Here is an 8,306-nt window from a genome sequence, read left to right on the forward strand (position 1 = left end):
TACCAAATCCCTGTACCGACACAATGTTGAATGTGAAGTCAATATTCCCTTTGCTTTGTATCAAACTCTATGTTTCATTTTCTTGAGGCAATATGAAGCTTTATCAAAATCTCCATTTCACTCATAGGTTCCAACATTTATCTAGAGCATTCACAAGATATTTTTAAAGCTTTATCAATACCATTTTGGTCCATTTACACTTTCTAAACAATGCACACATTTCATATACAATAGGGGCATTATGTCAAACAATTTCCATGCATTCCAATGTTTTCATTGAACTGTTGCATGCATAGGAAGATGTGAGTTACTTCACATTCTCAATTTAAGAGCATTGATTCTTCAATGCTTTCTCTACATATTCCATTCAGCACAACTGCTTATCAACAATGGAGTGTGTTAAGATAGCATCTTGATGGTGCATTCAATAAAAAACATGGAATATTCCCCCTTGATTTCATGCTTTGATATTTCAGATGTAGTGAGAATTTCTTAAAGGTTGCACTCTTCCTGAATTTAGCATTGGGTATCACATTGAACACTTGGAAGCTTTAGTATACTACCATGAGGTATTACTCTCTATCGGGTTTAAGATATCTTCCCATATGTTATTTCTAACTCTGATCACAACTGCTGCTTGGAAAAACATATGACTGTGGTTGTAAGATGGTATAATCCCAGGTGGAGTGTCTTTTAATCAAATCAAAATAGCCATGGGTCATTATAATGACTCACAAACCTTGCAATTGCCTTGCTCATCCTCACTTAAATACTGCAAGTTGGAAGGTGAATGGAAGTTATTAAAACAAATGATATGCTCTATTTATGCTGCAAGAAATGTCATGGCTAAAGAAGTGAAAGAAGATTCCTCTTGGGTTACATATTTTTCCAACTCTTATGTCACATGTTTTTTCTTTTATCAGCTGTAGAAGAGACAATCTAGCAACAATGTGAGGGGTGGTTCTTTAACGCATTCCGTGAAATAACTAACAAGCTTGATTTATATTGGGCACTTTATGCTTCATTAAACTGCATGCATGGCTTGAGGCATTTGGTTGAACAAATCACATGCCTAGTGATGCCTTGATAAAGCAACCTCGTTTCTTATTTTTCTCTTCTTATAGTTATTAGCCTCCTCTTCTCATCATAGCCAATCTCAAAAAGACTAAGTTGCATTGTTCTTGCTACTTATCGGGCTTATCACCCAAATTACATAGGGTACACACTCAAAACTGAGTCATCTCCTTATTACATTGGCCAAGTGAAGTGTCTTGAAGACCTGAGCTCTCAAAGGCTTTCTCTATTCCTTACAATGGCTCTATTCCTATTATCGGGTTGGCAATGACATTCAGTCAAACACATCACATTCATGGTCATGCCTACAACTCCCAATGATTTGAGAATATCTAATTAAATGATTCATATGCTTTTCCTATGGCTCCTTTAATTTTGTGAGTGCTAGTTTTTTTTATATCGAAGATCTTCAATCTTTGTTTTACGTTGCATAATCAAAATCCATGCATTCATATGGAAATGTGATAGGCTTTGTAATGAAATCGACTCCAAGTCAATTATTTTATGAAAGTATCATGACATGAGCCACCTCCCTTCTCAAGGTATTGGTTCAAATAGATACGCCTCCTGTCTTACCACATGTAGGATGAATTCTCTCAAATGCTTGGAAGCTACTCCTAACTTACTTCCACTGTGGCTTGCTCACATGCTTTACCTTGCTTGGGAGTTGACGTGTTGGAGATTTATCTTTACATCTAATCTTCTCTTGCAAGATATTTGACCAATCTCCCAAGTGAAAAACTCTGTGCTTTTGAGTTTTCATGGAATAACTAACACTTAGGAAGTTCAGGTTAGGATTAGGTTAAAAAGTTGGAGTACATAGTGAAAGAGTATTTTATTACATGGAGAGAGAAAATTTTGAGTGGAAGAAGGCAACCCAAACCCGTACTTCTCTCTAAAAGTTTGAGTATGTAGAGAGAGGTAGTATGGGGAGAGAAAATTTTGAAGGAGAGAAAGAAATTCAAACTCAAACCCGAACTTCTCTCTAGAAGTTAAAGTACGGGGAGAGAGAATATGTTGGAATAGTGGAAAATAGTTTCTGTCTCTCTCTCTGTCTTTCCATTAATTATCTTAATTTTTATTCTCTCTCATAAAATTATTTGGGCAACAAAACTCAAGGCTATCAAGGACACACAAACTTGGTAGAAATAGTACTTGTCTTCATCTAGTGGATGTACTTGTGGGATTGTGACTATGAGGAAATCACTAGGTGAGAATGCTTAAGGTACTCTTGTGGCCATGAGGCCCATTACTTATCATATGATAAGGTGTCCTATATTGGGAACAAGAGGAGTGCTATGAACAAAACCCCTTTTTGAACACCATAGGATTAGAAGCTACCCTCTTTTTCCGCTCAACTTCTTGGTGCAAGGATTGATCCTAGTGGATTACTCGGATCACCCCAAGATTTTACACTCACCATTTGTGTCCCTTTGGTTGTGCCATTGTCATCTCCATGACAAAGCAAATTTCTCTCGTGGATAACCACTTGGTGTGAGGTGAAGGGGCATCAAGCATGGGCCAAGTTGTTGAGTAATGAACCGTGTCCTTTAGGTAGATATTGCTTGATATATTCTCAAATGTGCTAGACCTGTGGAAATCTATTGAACATACACATGACAATATTTCTAGACCTTTCCTTTTTAGACCTCACATATTCTTGTATATGCAAAGTTTCTTTGTCCCTTGCTTAATTATTTGAAGACTACTCCATGTATCACTATCTTGCTTGGAAAATGCTTGCTTTTGAACATCAAACTTGCTATGCTATCAACTAATGTCAAACTTTTTCAAGCAAGTCAAAACATCAAGTGTAAAAATTTGCTTGCATTGCTTGCTAAGGGGAATTTCATCAATCTCTAGTGCTTGAACATGCTTAAAGTGGATTTTTGATGAAGGGTACTCCCCTTAATACCATAAACTCATAACAGAAACAAAGAAACAATAGCAAATGTGAGAACAAAATATGGACTTCTTATTTGAGTCGCAAATGTGGTATTATAGAATTCACAAGTACAATATGCTGACCCATATGGGCATCTTCATTAAAATCATCTGCAAGACAAACTATGAACTATCATCCAGAGCTATTCTACACAATGTTCAGGTCTTTCTTAAATAGGCAATTTTATGCCACCTCAGAAGGTTCTAGACATTGAAACTTAATACCTAGGGCCTACAGCCCCTAACAATACATATAGAGTCGACCAAATACATATTTGACAATTATTTTAGATATTTCAGGTAGCCCAACTTCAAAAGGCCATAACTCATGAATAGTTGCTCTGATTGGCTACTATAACCACTTTTTGGAAACACCAACTCTTGATCTTAAGGCTTAGAACCGCACAAGTACCCTTTTGTTGAGTTTTTAGACCTCATCCAAGCACTCTAAGGCCTCCAACGGTGAGCGTGAAGATTTTTCTACAAATTTTTCCAACGAAAATCTGCAATAACTTCTCTAATACTTAAGATTGAGCAATGCGATTTTTATGGTAAGCTTACAACTCTAAAATGAAACTTCTTGTAGAAAATGAGAACATTTCAAGCTCATATGACAAATTTACTAAAATTTTCCATAAATAGTAACCACTGTGTCTACTAGTCCTTATTAAAATAGAAAAGACTAAAAATAAAATATTTTTGGGTGATGCAAGATTTCTCTTACACCCAGGATGCTCCTGCACCAATTTTTGTCTTTCCCACCTTCTTTATCCATGTCCTATTTCTAGGACCCTCTTTTTCTAAAGGTTACCTTGATCTATTGACTACATTCCTTGATTGGAAGATATTTTGACTTGTTTTTGCTTATCTATCTACTTGGCTATTTGGGCTTCTTGCCTAGCTCAAGGCTTGAGTCACTAGTGTCATCATCTTCTTGGAGACTTTGCTTGATAAGTCACTCATTCATTTCTACTTCTATTTGACAAGTGAACTCTTTGTCTCTCTAGTTTGGACATCAAGTTATTTTGTGTCACCTTATTAGCTCCTTCTAGTCTCCTTCATGCTTGACTTTCTATCCACCACTAAACCTCAACCAAATCTAGATGATCATGATATCCTCCATGCCACTAAAGAGTTTCAAGTTCTATACACTCAATAGAAAGGACTAGAAGAGATAGATGATATTACTTACCTTCATCTCACTAAGCATATGATAAAAATAAAGTCTAAAATTGAGAAAAGGTTATCTCAAAAAGAATGGAATCATCACATGAGCTTCCCTTAAGCTTTCAATATACACATGTGTCCTCTTCTTCTAGGTCTACATGCTCTACTCCAAGACATAAATTTTCTTCATCTACTAAATCTAAAGACCTCTTTAGAGAGTTATCAAGTAAAATCTCCTTGGATCATATGCCAAACTTTCATGACAAGCCCATCTTTGACCAATATGATGAAGACATGGATACATGGTATGCACTTGAGAAGCAACAAAAAGAGCCTAGACATACTTTTGAGATGAATTTTACTCCCTTGGAAGATTCTTATGATATCATCTTGCAAATGCTCCTTGCTAATGAGCTCATCACATTGCCTAAGACAAGCTCATATGGAAACCCATTCTTGGATATCTATTGTGCTTATCATCAACATAATGAGCATAGTACTTTTGATTGTATTAGGCTTAAACATAAATTCCAAGATCTTATTGATGATGGGATTGTTACTACCTCTAATGACTCATGTGGTGAGGATACTTCTCTTAAGCAAGATCATATTAATGAACCTATGTCTAGTGGTGGTTTCCTTGATACCTCCACTTCTTCCAACACTCATGCATCTCCCAACACTTCAAATCTTTCCAACATGACTCCATCAAACAAAGAACCGAGTGCTTTCCATATGGACTATGTGTACACTCAAGGGCTACCTCTAAAAAAAGCTCAAGTTAATCCATGTCAAGAGGACTCTCAAAAAGCTGAACCTATCAATGTCAAGAAAGATCAAGATAAAGCACCCTTTCATCTCTTTCAAGATTTCCCCCTCCATACCCTATGTCTTACCCACCTCCTGAGTATGACGAAGACATCACTTCTACTATTTCTATTGAGCTTACTAAAAATTATGAGAAAAGTTCTCTTCATATGCTATCCAAAGCTACTTGTCAGGATCAAAGATTCCCCTCATTTTATAGTTCTCTATATCCACCTCAAAATTATGCTCAAGCTTCAAATGCTCCTATCAAATATGTTTCTCCTGTTAAAGCTACTGATGAGTCTATTGATGGTCTTGGTCATATTTATCACTCTAAAGATGTTGATATCCTTACTCATTATCCTTTTTCATCTCTCGAATCTATCCTTGGTCTTTATCCATGAAAGCTAAAACCTTCAAACCTTCCATCTATATTGGGACCTTATGTTCCTTCATCTCCTACATTTTTGACTCCTAGCTTTCCCATCATACCTCAAGATCAACAAAGACAGTCATCCTTGACAAATTTTCATTCATCTATCCATTTAAACTAGTCATATCAACTTTATACATCCATAAGTCCCAAGTCTTTTGGAAGTAATTTGGATGTTCAACATAAGAAACACAAGAATCCATTTACAAATGAAGATCACTATGTCCTCTCTAATCGACATGTGAATGGTAAGAAATAAAAAACATTCAAGAGACCACAAGGGTTCACTAACCAAAGAGCATTATGATTCCTAAATCCATTATTGAAGAAATATGCTCTAAAACTTCCAAAGGAAAAGAAAAGTCTAAAGCTATATGGATTCCCAAGTCTCACTTGAAAGACTTGAATATTGAAAATAAATCAAAACTGACATTCAAGCTTCCAAAGTCTTCCACTCCATCTCCTTCCAAAATGTCTCTACTACCTCATACATCTAAAGCTCAAGCTATTTTATCCACAATTCCTCCATCATTACATCACCCTTTAAGGTGTGTGTCAATGTTGATCTTGCCCACTTTTTCACCTACCCTTATGCAATCCTTCTAATACTACACTTATGTTCTATCCATACTCCTACAATCCTTTCAAGGCATGAACTCTTATCCTTCGTACACTCTTCCTACTACTATCTCTCTTTCTTCACCCTATTAGCATCTTTGAGGATACTTATCTATAGTCTTGGCTCATAATGACTTATCCTTCCTATAGGATCACTATCCATTTTTTATTTTTTTAAAGCTTGATCTAATTCTAAAAATAAAATAAAAATGGAACGAAAAATGAAAAAAGTGCCTTGGTGAAAACCACTTCTTGTGTTGCCTTGGTAGCAAAAGTAAAGAGAAATAAATTTGTCCTATGGTGAAAATCACTTCTTGTGATGCCTTGGTAGCAAAATTAAAGAGAAATAAATTTGTCCTATGGTGAAAACCACTTCTTGTGGCACCTTGGATAAGTGCCATGATGAAAACCTGGAAAATTGGCATCATGTGTAATTCTTCCATAATCCACCTATCCCATCTTTCCTCTTTTATCTTGACAAGCTATCCCTGCATATTGGCTACCTTATCCACGAGATTCTCTAGTGTGCTTGCTCAATCATTCATAGTCTTCATATCTAGCTTCATTCTTATTGCTCTATCCCATCACCATCCTATCTAGTTGACCCCTTGGTCTTAATCACAATAAAGAATAAAACTCTGTTCTTAAGCTTCTTGACATATCCACTCTTTTGGACTATATGCTTTCATGATATCATGGCATTATCCCATATGCTATCCCACTTGTTGGCTTCACTTATTATCCTACATGCTATCTTTTTCATTACTTCCATTGCTTATCCCAAACATGCTTCATATGGCTATTTTACTCTTTCCTTGGCTTGGGTACTCTTGAGGAATTAGTCCTTGAGGATCACTTTCACTTGCTTCATTCTTTATTTTGTATACATCTTATCCACTTAATTTCTACTCCATATTCTACACCTTGCTAGAAAATGAGACAAAATGATGCAATCTTTCTTGGGAACTAGTAATTTCTAAATAATTCTAAAAAATCCAAAAAAATCATATATGATGCCAAAAAAATACAAAAAATAAAAATAAAACATATAAAAATACAAAAAAAATTGAAAAAAATCTTGAAAAAATTGGCTAAGTGGTGAAAACCTAGAAACATGCGCTACTTGAGACCCTCACACCTATGTCTATTAGTCTCAATCATTCACTCTACAACACATTCCCTAGCTTGGAATTGTCTATTGTCCTCATCTTGGGGGCACAATTGCTTAGCCTATTGAGGTATCCTTGTGTATTAGGGTTTCTTTGGCAAAATAATGTTTCTCAACACTACCCCAACTTGACATCAAGTGTTTCTGAACACTTTTTGGACAATCTACCTACAACCTAGGGTGCTATGATATTTCTCACCAACAGATTCAAGTCTGAAGGAAATGACCATGTGACATACACACACACACACACACACACTTAAACATTAAACTTGCTAAGCTATGATGAACTTTATCTTTCTTTGTGTATTTTTTATGATGATTTCTTTGCTATGTGTTCCCTCCCTAATAGTCTTTCAAGAATGTCATGGACTAGAGGACTAGGGACATAGGGAATGTTTTCTTTACTTTTTGCCTATGGGTATACCTTGTCAATCTTAGGTGTCTTGAGCATCTTGCTTTTCTACTTTTTTTTCAAGTGCATGCTTATGGTCATCTTGATATTTTGTGTCTCGATGCAGGTATGATCTTGCTACACTAAACTTAGGGAATTTAATTGCATAGTCATCTTGACCTATATGTCTTTGATGCATAGGTTGGATTTCCACATTTTTATCTAATATAGATCATATTCGTATCCTCATGATTTATGCTAGTGATGATTGTATGATCTATTGATGTCCCTAATAAGGCTTGATGATAAAAACTAGGACCTACTTATGTAACCCTTGCAATTGCACCTTTTTGTACTAACTTTCATTCTAGGGTTCACTCTAGCTTAGCTCTGCATTATGCATGTTATAGAGCTCTCTTCTTTAGCTTTCATGGACCTGTTAGCTAACCATGTTCATGCTTCTCTTGCCTCTTCTGGATCTTATCTTATCTCTTCTTTCCTATTTTTCTCTTCTTTTCTATCTTACCATCTCATCTATACTTTTGACCTATCTTTTCTAATCTCAACATCTTGGATCCATTTTTGGGATTGAAATCCAAATTTTGGTTCATCTTGCTAGTCAACATTTCTTCCTTTTTTTATGTAGTTGGATGACCTATTGAGGCTTAACCTTTGAATCTTGCGTTAGGATTAACCTCAGA

The sequence above is a fragment of the Cupressus sempervirens genome, chromosome 7 (assembly GCF_028749045.1).
Source record: "Cupressus sempervirens isolate cs-2001-9-10 chromosome 7, ASM2874904v1, whole genome shotgun sequence".
In the NCBI taxonomy this organism is placed as follows: domain Eukaryota; kingdom Viridiplantae; phylum Streptophyta; class Pinopsida; order Cupressales; family Cupressaceae; genus Cupressus; species Cupressus sempervirens.